Genomic DNA, 15,129 nt, shown 5'->3' on the forward strand with positions numbered 1-15,129 from the left:
AGTCTTTTATTGATTTCTCTTAAATCATGCACAAGCCTGTATTGAACTTCATTTGTACTGGTTCGGTTTTTTTCACGGGAAACAGAGGAAAGTTAAAAGGGGTTCTGCATTCTTTGCATTCTTTAATGACCCCCACCTTCTTGTATTGTTCCACTTGCTGGGTTATGGCCTTTGATTGTGCTTCTGTGAGAGGATATTGTCTGATTGATACTGGTTGCGTTCCTGGTTTCAGCTGTAACTGTACTGGCTGAACCCGCATGTGTCCAACATCAGTCTTTCCTTTGGACCAGAGTTTTTCTGGTACTGCCTTTAACCAGTCAGGTACATCAGCCAGATTTTGTTTTGGTGCTGGGTTGGAATCTTGTCTCATGTAATATATCTGTATGGCTGCTTCCATCTGTTGATGAACCTTCTCTGGTAACTTACTGGAAAATGTAATTCCTTTTGGTGTGTACTATATGCAGGCTTGAATCAACTTCAGAACATCTGCTCCTAATAAGTTTACTGGGCAAGTACTAGACGTAAGGAATTGGACCGGAATGGGAGTTTCAATGTTTTTAATGGTTAATACCATAGGTTTACTTTCCTTTAATTCCACTGTAGTTCCTTCTAAACCAGTTGCTAGAAGTGTCTCAGTGGTCATTAATTCAGTTGGTACCTCCTGTTGCTGTAAAATTATTCGGCTTGCTCCAGAGTCTATAATGCATTGATATTGGTGACCTGTTGGCAGTACAAGGGTCACTTGATCATTTTCTTGTTCAGATGGTGTTTTGACAGGGAGGTTTTCACACCATTCCTTGTATTTCCTGCAATTCTTTTTGAAATGTCCTTCTTGCTTGCAGAAATAACATTTTCTGTCATCTTGCTTGGTTTCTTCTTTTGAGTTTCTTCCAGTGGCCCCTTGTGTTGGGCTTCTGATTTTCCACTTGTTTTGTTCCTATAAAATGTGTACTGTTACCTTCGGTATTGCATTCTTTTCTTTGGCTTTTCTTATTTTTTCATTCTCCCTTTCCTCCATTCCTTCTAGCACCTGAACTATTGCATCAAGTTCCATATAAGAGGTTTCTAGCCTGACCTGGAACAACTGAGTTCTGTAGGCTTCTGACAACCCATTTAGGAATTTAGTCTTTAACAGTCTTTATGTTGAGGGTTATCCGTTGCATAACCTTCATCAGTGTGTCGTATAGTGACTTTATCATAGTAAGTTCTGATGGACTCAGTCTTTTCCTGTTTCAAATCTGGGGCTGCTGGTGCTCTGAGCTTCTGTTCATAACACCATCTCTTAAGTCTTGTCATATACATCTGTCCACTCTCAAACGTTGTTCTATTTTCCTCTGTCAGGGCGTCCACTATGGCTGGGCAATCATCTGCTGCATCTGCTTTTAACATGGTGCTCACTGTTTGAGCAGTTCCTGGTCCTAGTATAGCCTCACACAACTGGTGGTAGTAAACCCATGCTGGTGTCCATATGGCTTGAATTCTTTCCATATAGTCATAAAATGCTGCTGGATTTTTCCTAGGATCTGGGGACTTGGCAACTATACTTGCAATATCGTTGCCATACCATGGTTTGTGGTGTTGGCTTTGAATGATATATGACTCGTTCACCCTGGTTGCATCATTTGGGTTGCGTATTCTCTGCACTTGTACTGGATACAGAGAAATAGGCAGTGATGACCGTCTTTCAGCATTTTTAGTTGCATAGATATCTTGGCATGTTGGTTCATGGGGTGATATCCAGTTTCCACAATTTGGGCAGTGTTCATATCCTTCTGGAACACAAAACTGACATACCGGACACAATCTTTCCGGAAAATGTGTCATTTTATTCTGTACATTATGTACCTGGGCATGAAAAGCTGTAGAGGCTGTGTCTTGACTCCTTGTTTCTCCTCTCCGCCTGAATTGCACCCTTTCACTTATAGTTCCTGATTGTGGACTATTGTTTCCTGGACTCATAGCTTGATTCCAGGTGTCCACCACTCGGTTAAACATAAGGGGAGCTTTAGGTGGCCAGTTTCTTTGGTTTGATCTTGTTGGGGTTTCCTGTGATAAAGTATCAGGACACTGAGGCATGCTCTGTACACATAGCTCAGGTAAACCATTCGGGTTTTCAACCACAGATCCTTTCAAGATAGGGCTGACTATTCACCACTCCTTTCCTGGCTCATCTCTTCTTAATTTCACTGTTAGTGAGCCTGTAGACGATTCCATTCTGTTCATACTAGGGGTACCTGGGTGTGCATGCATGTCTGAGTATAGGGGTGGGGCATAGAGTGGAGGTGCTGTTGCTGATGTTACAGGCAGTGAGTTTAACACTGGTTGTGGTGCTATTGGGTACTCTGGTACATTGGGGAAATCATTTTCCTCATCTCTTCTTCTATTTTCTGCTTCTAATTCTTTTGCTACAGTGATCCAGATGGATACTTGATCTCTACAATTATGTTTAATTATTCAACTCTTGTTACAGAAGGCAAATTTTTCCCATTTCTCTAGGTCTAGTGTCCCCTCTGACGGAAAGCCTGCTCTTTTGAAAATTTTACTTATTCCTTTCAGAGCTTTCCTCCCCTCCCTGTTACTAACAACATCCACGGGTTTGTCGGGCCCTGACATTTTTACAAGCCGCGCTCCCATGCCTGGGTGTGCGTGCGCGGAACCCCTCCTGATGTAGTATTTTAGTAACCCTGTATAAGGGACTCAAAATCTCCTTGTGAGATGCTGACTCTGAAGAATTTCTTCTATCCTTGCACCTAAAGAGCTCCTTAAATCCATCTGTGGACAAATGACTGGGGTTGTAGTGTTGCCCCTTCCTCCCTGTAATGGTGGAAAATCTATTAGTACTGCTACCCTAGTGAGACCTGCATAATAGATTATTTCTTCTGGATCACTGAGGTGCGTCCCTAAAATTATAGTTAAGTTACTCCAAGGGTCTATCCCCCTGCCTATAAAGACTCCTGCTTGTCCCTTGTGTTCTTGGTAAACTCCCCACTATTCTTGGAATACGTTCCCCTTGTGTTTGGAAAATTATGCATCCTGTGCACCTTGGGCAATCATACCTGAGTCTCCTTGCTATTGGGTCTACCATTAATTTTATCCCTTGTTTCCTTTCAGACAGCAACTGTTCTTTGTCACTGACCCAATTCTACCCCTCAACTGTCTTGCATAGGGACATACAATAGGAGAATGCGAATTACCTTGCCTCCCTTGTCCAACTGGGGTACCAACATGTGTTCCCACTATAAGTGTAAGGTTTTCCCAAGGGTGGGTTTTTTATTTAAAATATGCACCGGGAACTGATTGGATTGGTAGAATTCCTACCACCTTAGGTGCTATTGATCTTACAGTCTGAATTACAATATATGCAGTACAATGTGTGCAGGAGAATCTAGTTACTGGCACTGGTTCCATTGTCTAGCAGACACCCGACTCCCCCCACCTTTTCAAAAGCATATCGACCGAGTACATACAACAGTGCAAGGATCCCAAGACAAAGAATGACAATAAGTACTATATCTGACAGACTCTCGACCATCTCTTATATCTGGTTTTCCTGTCTTCTGGATACCCCCTCACTGCTATGTCTGTTATCTGTGTACACGGCAGTACGGGCTGTATGGGCAAATGGGTCTTAAACCTTGGATTATGTGGTTCCTAGGCCAATAGGTTATTATGTTAGACCAATCATTCTCAATGTAATGTTCCAACAATTCCCTTTTTAAATGGCAACCTATTGTACAGTAAAATTCATCATCATTTTCCACATAACCAAATGTGACTTCAGTGCTTGTAACTGCCACCAATCTCGGTGCTACGGACCCTTTGTATTTTCCTAACACAACAACCCAGGTACAAGATTTGCATACACCTCTTTGGTTATTTATCAATTCAAACTGTTTATCAGCATTAGAGTATACCTTGGCCATACGCCACCTTGTTTTTTTTAAACAGTTTTGTTTTCTTAATAAACCTGTATTACTATTATCAAAATTTAAAAGTTTCCTGGATATTTGATTAATTCCCCCTGTGCACTTGTGACAAATTAGCTGAAGATATTTACCCACAATTCAACAATATGACGTACATGTATGGTACCTTAAAAAAAATTACTTCTGACTGACACTGGGTTCTTTAAGATATTCTCTGATCTTCCCAACTGGACTTCCACAGATACATACAAGAAACACTGAGTCAAGTTAGCAGGTAGAAATCTACACATTAAATCTCACTTACCATTTTTTTTATATCAGCGGTTCCTGAGAGATCAGAGGATTTGTTGCCAGTGGAGGAGATACTGGAAGATCCCCGAATGATGCCCCCAGAAATGTTAGGGTACTTTGACCACCCTAGGTCTGGTCTATCAACTCTCTTCAATCATCAGTCAGAACTCTGTTCTTTTAGCAACCGGTTGGAGGTCAGTAAATGAAAAGATCACACACAGGATTATGTGTAACCTGGAGAGATCATGGCTGACCCGCCCAGGGCCTATTACGGGTTTATTTTTATAGTCTGAGAACAAAGGAATAATGCGTGCCAATAAATTTAGCCAATCAGTCTTTGAACAATTCATGCTTTGAATATAATATTCTGAGTATACAGTTTTCTGAATATCTGTGCAGTATTTAAGGATATATCAACACATCTGTGATTAACAGTAAATATCTCAATCAATGCGAAAAAGCTTGAATCAATATATATTTGCTATACTGCGGAAGCTCTTACACCATCAGAAGGGCTATCATTTTAATCTGTTCTATTCATAGACAGAAAATCCCCTCACTCATCTAGCACTGGATGCAGAGAAAACTTTTGACCATATTTTGTGGCCCCTTGCATTCGGGGTATCTTGGTACTGTACCACTCCCAAACAGAAAGGGTCTCTGATACTGTTTCTCAACTTATTTGGGCCCATAAACGCCCTTGGTTCAAATTTAAGCTTTTGTAGCATCCCTCTTGGGATGGAGGTTTGGGTATCCCAAACTTCAAGAGATATTACTATGCGTCACAGCTTTCCCACTGTGTACAATTGTGTACTAATGGTGCACGGAGAGTCTGGGTTGATATTGAGGCTGACAAGTTTGGACTGTCGACTGTCTCTTCCCTCCTGTAGCTTCTGAGGATTCACAAGACCATGAATGTTATATCCCACCCAGTAGTCTTTCGTTCGGGCCCTATTCAGCTTGCATCACAGATGCAATGCGATCTCATTGGGCTAATCATGTGCATGCCCAGGTCCCGTTCTGCACGTGCATGGGCAGGCCAATGTGGTCACATTGCATTGTTACGAACGCCTCTGCCTGGCCTCTGTGCTGCAACGTGGCATAGTGGGGGTGATGTGGCGAAAACAGGGGTGGGACATTTCTGGGGCAGCCGTGTGACTTCACACACACCGGCTGCAATGGGAAAAAGGGCAGCTTCTTGATTGCCTTCACAGCCAGGCTGCACGGGCAGTGGGCTACCCTAAATCAGCGATGTGATAGCAATTGTATTCCCAGCATGCAACTGATAGCAGCAAAACTCCAACTGAAGCTGAATAAGGCAAACAGGAAGTTTAAGCTGATTTCATACAGGGTATGAGTAGGTCATCCTTCATCTTATGAAAAGAGAAAAACATATCAGTGATATCAGTGATATCACCAGTGACTCTTATTTCCCCCACTTTTCCCAGATACAAGAGCAAACGGCACTCCTATCTAAGGATTTTTCAGTTTCCAACAGATTAGGTATTTCAACTCCAAAATCAAATCTACCCTTGTCAGTAGGCCTCTCACAACTTTTGAGACCAGATGTTGGAGACGCTCCTCAGACAAAGGTTTCATTTCTGATTTATATACGCTACTAGCCTGGGAAACAGATCTGGTAATTAATCTGGATAATAAAAAATGGACAGAAATCTGGGACAACAATGCTTCTAGCTCCATACAGTATATGTTATAATGAAATAAATACACCGTACTGTGCAAAAGTTTTAGGCATCAATAAAGTGCTGCAAAGTAAGAACGTTTTCAAAAATAGAAGTGTAAATTGTTTTTTTTTATCAATTAACAAAATGCAAAGTGAATGAACAGAAGAGAAATCTAAATCAAATCAATATTTTGTGTGGCCACCCTTTTTCTTCAAAACAGCATTATTTCTTCTAGGTACACTTGCACACCGTTTTTTTATTTTTTATTTTAAACGTATACCATTTTTATTATAACATTGCTTCATTGTTACAAATTCGGTTGCATTGACAATGAATAAGTACATTTGAATAGCGTCACAACACGATGATAAGAGAACATTGAGCGTTCATTAGTGGATCTTCTATATTTTACACAATCTCACAAACATCATGTAAAAAAAAAATTGCAAATCAAGAGTTTGTACTAAAGACCTGGCAGTCGAATCATAGCAGAGATATGAGGAGGCCGAGGCCCCGCGACACCCCCCACCCCTAATCCATCAGCAGTATGGGAGGATCTCCAATCGCCATTCTTGTTTCGAAAGATTCAGTGTGTTTTAGTGAATTTTGGATTCTAGTTTGGAAATCTACCGGAAGAGTAGCCACATAGCTTTCCCAGGACTCAAAAAATTGCTCTACTAGCTTGTCTTTTTGCAAAGATGTTTCTATCCAATGCATCTGAAATATATGATGCAGCTTCCCTTTGAATAATGACATAGTAGGAGGATTCTTGTCTATCCAAGATTGTAGGATCGCTTTACGTCCTGCTGCACTAATTGCCAGCAGCAATCGTCTACCCCCTTTCGTTACTCTCTGCCCAGTTGGAATTATTCCAAACAATGCCCACTCTGCTGTAAAAGGGATAAAATTTACCAAATGCTCCATAGCATATTGGCGTATCAGAAGCCAAAAGCGACGGAGCAGTGGGCACGACCAGAAACAATGCAACAGGTCCGCTTTGGGAGCGTGACATTTCAGACAATTGTCCGAATCCGTCATACCCGCCTTATGTTGTTTATATGGGCAGAAATAAGCTCTGTGAGTTATATTGTAAAACATCTCCTGGTATTGTGCTGAAGGCAAGAGTTTGCAGGATTTTAGTAAATTTTGTAGAAGTATATCACATGTTAGGTTAGGGAAGTCTGACATCCATTTGTGCATTCCCGAGTCCGAATGAGAGTGATCTAACTGAGTGCTTAAACGTTTATAGTGCAGTGAAAGGGCCCTTTTCGTTGCCGGAGGCGTGCGTAGTAGGGCGTCTAGTGTGTTATTCAAGTCCTCTTTTGACAATGTACTAAGAACCGAGCAGGTATAATGTTGCAACTGGAGAAAGGCCAACGGATAATCTCGTATGAATGGGAACTTTTCCTGCGCTTGAGTAAATGTGAGAGGCTTCCCTGTGTCTGTGTTGACTAATTGTCCTATGTCTTGTAGACCCTCATCATGGAACATCTTAAAGGGGGACCTCGCCTCCCCATGCTGGAAGTCAGGATTACCCAGAAACCGTAGAAACAAGGATTTATGTCTCCCTAAGTTTCCGGATCGTCTCAAGGAGTGCCAAAGGCTATACACCGACCACAGAAGGGGATTATCCTGTAAATCTCGATCGCAGTCTGCCTCCATACAGTGGAGGAAGTTTGTCAAGTTTTTAGATTTTATGAATTGTTCCTCAAGATGTGTGTTTGCATAAGTGTCTGTGTCGTTTAACCAGTCCCTTAAGAACCTCAACAAAGATGCATGGTTATAAAGCAAAATGTTAGGGAAGTTAATTCCGCCATTAGATTTTGGTTGTTGTAATTTATGCATGGCAATACGAGCTCTCTTGCCTTTCCAGATAAACTGTCGGAATAGTTTGGTTATGTGGGACAGATCTGATCTACTAAGCAATATCGGGAGGGATTGGGGAGGGATTGTAAAGTGTATAGTAACCTTGGAAATGTACACATTTTTATTAAGGCTGCTCTCCCTAAATATGAAAGCTTTAAATGATTCCATCCTTCAAGATCCTTCGTAATGTGAGTTATTGTCGTCTTAACATTCAGCCTATATAGTTCCGAGGGATATTTCGGAAGGTTAATGCCTAGATATGTTATGTAAGTGTTAGCCCAGTTTATAGGTATCTGTTTCCCCCATCCCGGGCACCTTACCCCATGTTTCAAATTTAGCCCTATGGATTTTGAAAGGTTAACTTGGAAACCCGAAATTTGTCCAAAGTTATCCAATAGATCTAAGATATCCCGTAAGGAATCCCTAGGGTTCCCAATATAAACCAGCACATCATCCGCGAATGCTGACAGTTTTATTTCTTTATCCCCAATTGGAATACCTTGATAGGTCATTGAGTTCTGAAGTACCCGGAAGAGGGGGTCTATGGATAAGTTAAATAGAAGGGGTGACAGGGGACATCCCTGTCTTGTACCTCTTTGCATCGAGATCCGTGGACCCCGTTTGCCATTGACCAATAAAGAGGTTGTCGGAGCGGTATAAAGATATTTAATAACATTTATAAAAGTCTCTGTAAACCCTCTGTAATGTAACACAGTAAATAGATGCTGCCATGATACAGTGTCAAAGGCCTTGTGTGTGTCTAGGCTTAAGAGCATGTAGTTCGAAGTAGGGGCATTTCTAGACGCCACCGTCGCCGCAATGGCCGTACGAATTGCCTTGACTGATTGGCGTCCTAGAACAAAACCATATTGATGCTCCGTCAGTAAATCAGGGAGAATAAGTTGTAGTCTATTTGCTATGATCTTTGTGAAAATTTTAAAATCGGAGTTCAAAAGAGAAATGGGTCTATAAGAATCCGCTAATAGTGGATCTTTGTCTGGTTTAAGAATAAGAGTAGTGTATGCCTGAGAGAATGTCGTATATATGGGGTGATCCCTATAGATTTTATTATAAAGTTCCAATAACGTCGGCATGAGTTCTTGCTGTAGTAGTTTATAATAAGACCCAGTAAACCCATCAGGTCCCGGTGATTTGTTTGGCTGTAATGACTTTATAACCGTTTCAATTTCGTCCTCCCGAATGTCCCCCTCTAATGCTTCTTTCTGTTCTGAGCTAAGTGTCGGTAAATTTGCCTGAGTCAGAAAAGCCCTCTGTAATTCTTCCTGTGGGGCGATAGGATTATATAATTCAGTGTAAAAGTCACTGAGATGTGTCAAGATATCAGAAGTCTTAGTGTGGGTTACATTCTGAGTGTCATCTTTTAGAGCCGTAATAAAGGAACGCTTCCTTCTAGCTTTGGACATAGTGGCAAGCAACTTCCCAGTTTTATTTCCCCATTTGTAATAGTGAAATTTAGTAAAGTCTTGACGCTGTTGTGCCTGGGCCGTTAAGAAGGCATCCAGTAATTTTTTATCACGTAGATATATTTCTAAGAGAGTCTCAGAAGGGTTAGTTTTGTAGGCGGTAAAGCTATGGGACATGGCTGCATATAACTCATGATATTGTTTGGAACTTTCTTTTCTCTTTTTCGCCACGTAGCCAATTATATGACCTCGTAGTACCGCCTTTGACGTTTCCCAGAACAGCACAGAGTTATCCCAATGCTCTATATTATCATCCACGAAATTATTCCATGAGTGCAATAGAAATTTCCTGAATTCATCTGAAGTGGACAAATAGTCAGGGAAACGCCAAAGGCAGTCCACATCCGCACAGGAGCCAGCATATACCTCTAACCTCACCGGCGCATGGTCTAAGATGAGTATGTCATCCAAAGCAGCTCCTTTGATCTGATTTAGAAAATGGTCAGCCAGGAGAATATAATCTATCCTTGACAACGAACCGTACACTCTAGATAAATGGCTATAGGATCTGTCTGTCTGATGTAATAGGCGCCACGGATCACTCAAATGTAGAACCTCTCTCATTTCCCGTATATATTGCCAGCATGGGGAGGATGGCCTCGAGATGTGAGATGATTTATCCAATGTAGGGTCATCTACTGTATTGAAATCCCCACCCACCACTAGGGTGAAGTTAACCCTGCTAGCCAAAATCTGCGTAAGATGACGTAAAAATTCTCCAGTTGCAACATTGGGTGCGTACAGGTTTACTAGTGTAAATTTGTTGCCCTCAATCAGTGTGTCAAGTATTAAGTAGCGACCCTCAGGGTCCGCAATGGATTGTAGGATTTCATATCTCAAATGTTTGTGAAATACAATCGCCACCCCTCTGGATTTAGAAGAGTAAGAGGCCTGTACACACTCCGCTATCCAGGGGGCACGTAGTGTAGACTCATCCCCCAGTCTCCAATGTGTCTCCTGTAAGAAGGCTATAGAGGGGCGTTTTCTACGGAGGTGTGTAAGGATCTTTTTTCTTTTAATTGGGGTATTAAGTCCTCCCACGTTCCAGGACATTATGGAACAATGGGAGCTATCCCTAACATTAGGGATGTCTGATGAATCATCCGCCATCAGTATCTAACGATGGAGAGAAATAGCCACAATCCAACCATCCTCTCGCAGTTACAAGAAGTGCCAGGGGGCACTGGCCCCAGCCCCCTCCCTCCACCTCATATCCTCGAGTCTCTAGCGTAGAAAAAAGGCAGGTCAGTACAATTCGGCAATGAAATTGAATCAATGTATCAACTTTTTTTGTATAAACATTTGTATCTGGGTCAACCAACAGACCCAGATTAAAGTAATAATGAAAAATGAAATCGAATCGTATAACAGAAACATTCAGGGTCATATATTATGATTTAGATGTATAATAAGATTCAAGAATAGGGGTCTGAGGATTCACACGGAAATCCTTCAGGGGCCTCTTTGGAGGGTCTGATAGATCAGAGCTAGTCATAGTAACAAGGGTATTTTCCCCCCCGAGTAGTAGGCCTTATTACCCCCAGCCCCTCGTCCATTATTAACATTCCCATATATTTAGAGAAAACCCATGTAATCAGTCATCAGCACTAACGTCAGAATGAGCCGGTGAAGGCGGGCCGTCCCTTAAGAAGTGCGATTTCGCTTGCTGGGGGTCAGTGAACAACTGAGTACGGCCATTCTCAACAACCCTTAGTTTGGCTGGGTATAGCAGTGCGAATTTAATCTTTTTATTCACCAAGAACTTGCACACCTCCGAGAAGGCCTTGCGTTTTTGAGAAACCAGAACTGAAAAGTCTTGGAACACTAAGATTTTTTTGCCGTCCACCCTAAGTTCAGAGGTCGCGCGATATGCCTGCAATAATCGCTCTTTATCCCTATAGTCAAGGAATTTGGCAATAGTTGGTCTGGGTTGTGCGCCTCTGTCCCTGCGTTGCGCTCCCAATCTATGTGCTCTCTCCACTGGCACCGGAGGGTCCGTATCTGGAAACCCCAGCGCCACCGGGACAAGAGTGCCTATGTAAGCCTGCAACTGTGTATCTGACACCGACTCAGGGATGCCTATAAAACGTAAATTACATCTTCTATTTCTATTTTCTAAATCATCAAGCTTTTCCGTCAGAACGTGAATAGCCTGAGACCTAGTGGCAAGTTCCTGCTGTAGAGCATGCATCGTATCCTCCGTGTCACTGGTTCTCTGTTCCAGAGTGTCAAGTCTAGCTGTGTTTGCTTCTATTTTAGCCAAAGAAGTGTCCAATCTAGCATGCAAGTCCTCAAATTTTTTATCTATAAGGGGCATTAGCATGTTAATAACCTCCTTAGCATTCTCCGCCGGCGATGGGAAGGAAATGTTGTGAGGATATGACTGAGAAGTACAGTCCTCCCCTCCGGATACCGGAGAGGGAGGGGTAGGCAAATGAGGTGCATTTCCCTTTTGGGCGGTTTGGCGCTTATAAGTTGATTTCGCATTAGACGCAGGCATGTCTGCTGAATTTTGATGTTTTTCTAGACATGGACTCAAACAAAGAAAAATCGTAGGGCAGGCCCACACGTTCAATTATGTGGAAAAGCCCTAGGGAATGTGTTATAGTCTTATCACAATGTGCAGAATAGACCCTGTTGTTTCACTCTAAAATCTACATTTCACATAGAGAGATAAATTAACAGTGAGCGGTATCCCTCAGCGTAGCATAACAGAAGAGAAACCACTCACTGCCCTCCAGAATCTCAGAAAAAATCCCGGACAGTTCAACCCGATATCAATTGTAACTCAGTAATGCAAGAATCATGTAAATACTGGATTAAAATATAGGCAGGTAAAAGAATAAATGAGAGGCAATATAGAAAATGTACAACTTAACCACCAGGTGGCAACGTAATCCTCAATATAGAAAGCTTTTGATTCTAAACATAGAGTGCATATATCCAGAGACAGGGGAAAAGAAATCACTGGTTTCTTAACAAAAAAAAAAAATACCCCCTGGACCTACAGATTTAAAATCAAATAAAGTTACCCTGGGTAAGGTGTGAGTTGCTGTGTGCAGTCGAGAGAGCAAGGTACTCCTATAAACTGTTAGTAAATAATCCACGGACAGCCACAGCACAGTTCACTAAAAGCAAAGTGGAGATAGTTCAGGGGCAAGTCCTGTATCCTGGTTGGAATCAGCCACCTCACCACCTCACCTCTTTCAGTGTGACACACAGGGGAATATGTGTCGACTTCCCATATTATTGAAGCACAATTTCCCAGAGAAGTGTCAGGAGAGAAGCAATAGTAGGACAGAGAGGATTAAAATAGGATGGGTATAGGGGAAAGGCAGTGAGGGAATAGGAGACACACTAGGAGGGGGTGGATATGAGAAAAATGAGTGAATGGGTATCAGAGATTGTTAGTAAAGGTAGAAAAAAGAGAGGGGTGACATTTAGTGTTAGTACCTGGGGGAGAAAATGCACTCTGTCCTGTGCAGGCAGGTAAACAGCAGCCTTGTTGATGTTATAGCAGAGGCTGCAGGACTTCTTAAACAAGGTCACCGGATGGTCTCTGTCTCAACCGCACAGCTGAAGGTATGGGGGGCAGCATATATTTCGTGATCCTCTGGGCGCACCTATGGGCTTTGTAAAACCGGGTTTGGCAGTCCCAGGGGTGATGTTCCCTTCGGGGTCCCCCACTCCACAACCCGGCAGACTGATGTCTAGGCAGTGCAGTGGCAGTGTAGTGGCCGGAAAGATGTATCTTCGTCTCGTACGGGTCACGGCAATTACTCACAGCCCGGGATAGAGTGTCTTCCTTTGCTGCAGCCGCAGCGTGTAGAATAGAGCGAGCTCCGAGGCTAGGGACAGCTCGTACCCCGTCACAGCAACGAGGGTCGCAGGTAAGGGCCGGCTAGGTTCTGTCCTCATGGGTCTCGGCTGTCATACATCGCCCAGGATAGAGTGTCCTCCTGTGTAGTAGCCGCGCGCGGCAGGGCGGTAGCAGGTCCCCGCCGCTGTGTGTAGAGCAGAGCGGGCACCAGACTGAGAAGCAGCCGATCACCGGTGGCTGGGGGCAGCTCATGTCTCGTCGCCGCAATCCACAATCAGGGTCGTAGGTGGGGGCTGGCGTGGTCTCGTCCCGAACGGGTCTTGTCCGTCCCTCACCGCCCGGGATAGAGCGATCTCCTCCGCTGTAGCCGCGTGTGTCGGGGCGCCAGCAAATCCTCACCGCAGCCTGTATAGTAGAGCGGGCACCCAACTGAGGAGCGGTAGACCGCAGGAGATTGGAGGCAACTTGCGCCTCGTCGCAGCAACCCGCACCGAGGGTCGCGGACAAGTGCGTGTATGTTCCAGCAGTCATACGTCCCGCAATCCCCCTCACAACAGGCACAGAGTCCGGGAGCGGCAGACTGTAGATGAAAGATAGCAGCCTCCCTCCATCGTCAGCGACTCATAGCGGGGTTTCGCGCCAACGCCATGCTGGCGGTCATGCTGGCCATCCAAACCGATGGCCTGGCTCCGGGGTAAATCACCACTCTCCTCTACAATATAGGTATCCCTGCAGTCAGGGAAGTCCCAGCAGCAAGGGGATGCTGTTTTTGTGGATGTTAGATCCACCAAAAAGGGAGATTCAGAGGGATGCTTACTGAAGTGTAGAGGAGCTATGTTAAAAAGCGGCCATATTAGCTGGCCACGCCCCCGGAATCGTCTGCACACCGTTTTTTAAGGAACTCGGCAGGGAGGTTTTTTCAAACATCTTGGAGAACTAAACACAGATCTTCTGTGGATGTAGACTTGCTTAAATCCTTCAGTAATCCCAGACAGACTCGATGATCTTGAGATCAGGGCTCTGTGGGGGCCATAACATCACGTCCAGGACTCCTCTTTACGCTTAATATAGTTCTTAATGACATTGGCTGTATGTTTGGTGTTGTTGTCCTGCTGTCATTAAGATCCGTATTGAAATTAAGAAATGCTAGCAGCACACGTCAAACAGATGTTGTACCACAAGATCATATTAATAAAAACCTGCCTGGAAAAGGATCTAGCACAGTTGCCTTAAAAAAAGACCCCAGCAAAGGTCAAAATGCATTGGCATGACACAGGAGGTACGCACTCTGCCACTGAGGCTGAAGTACCGTTTGCCTAGAAGGAGGTCCAGGACGCTTTTCCAGGAGGCTATCTCGCACCCCCTCATTAACATATTTTTTAGAACTGTCCATTGCCAGTTCTCAAGCGAGCTGGTAGCCACCAACTTTGGGTTCTTGTGGGACAACACCTGTTTGATGTGTGCTGCTAGCATATCTTAACTACAATACGGATCTTAATGCCAAAGATCCTTTGCTTTTTTCCCCCTTTGGGATATATATTTTTTTTAATGTGAATTTTTGTATGTGATTTTTAATGTGAATGTTATATGTCATTTTTATATGATGTCATGCAACTGCACCATTGCAGAGCATTATGTGTCATTTTAATAAATGTATTGCACTATATATTTTCTATTTATATTTTACATATATGCCTTGGGAGAACAATCTACACCGGAGGGGATTTAAGAGGAGGTGTACAGTTGACATCTAGATGTGGATCACATTCAGTGGACATCATTCAATACAGGGACGTATGATACCCTTTTATTGGCGCTCTTGAGTTTTTTTATAAATAGCCGTCCAGCAGAGGTGGGCGCCATTTGCACTTAAGGCCCGTATTCACGGGCCGATTTGGGGAGAGATGTGTGCTGAGCGGTTTGCTCAGCACACATCTCTCCCACCGCTCAGCACAGCGCGAAGTGTGCTGAGCGTGCGGGGGGAAATGGGGGGCCGCTCATTTCACCCAGTGGGTGAAGTGAGCGACCTGCTAGATTGGCCTGCATGCAGGCCAATC

At 43.6% G+C, this 15,129-nt stretch overlaps 1 long non-coding RNA gene across 1 annotated transcript in view; it reads left to right on the plus strand.

Moving 5' to 3' along the window:
* Window positions 1-8,502, plus strand: part of LOC135058723 (uncharacterized) — a 58,310-nt gene extending 49,808 nt beyond the window's left edge. Inside the window, exon 2 of the long non-coding RNA XR_010245152.1 lies at window positions 7,376-8,502. This is a non-coding gene — a long non-coding RNA (uncharacterized LOC135058723). The remainder of the gene's footprint in view (window positions 1-7,375) is intronic.
* Window positions 8,503-15,129: the final 6,627 nt, after the last annotated feature.

The sequence above is a fragment of the Pseudophryne corroboree genome, chromosome 1 (assembly GCF_028390025.1).
Source record: "Pseudophryne corroboree isolate aPseCor3 chromosome 1, aPseCor3.hap2, whole genome shotgun sequence".
NCBI lineage: Eukaryota > Metazoa > Chordata > Amphibia > Anura > Myobatrachidae > Pseudophryne > Pseudophryne corroboree.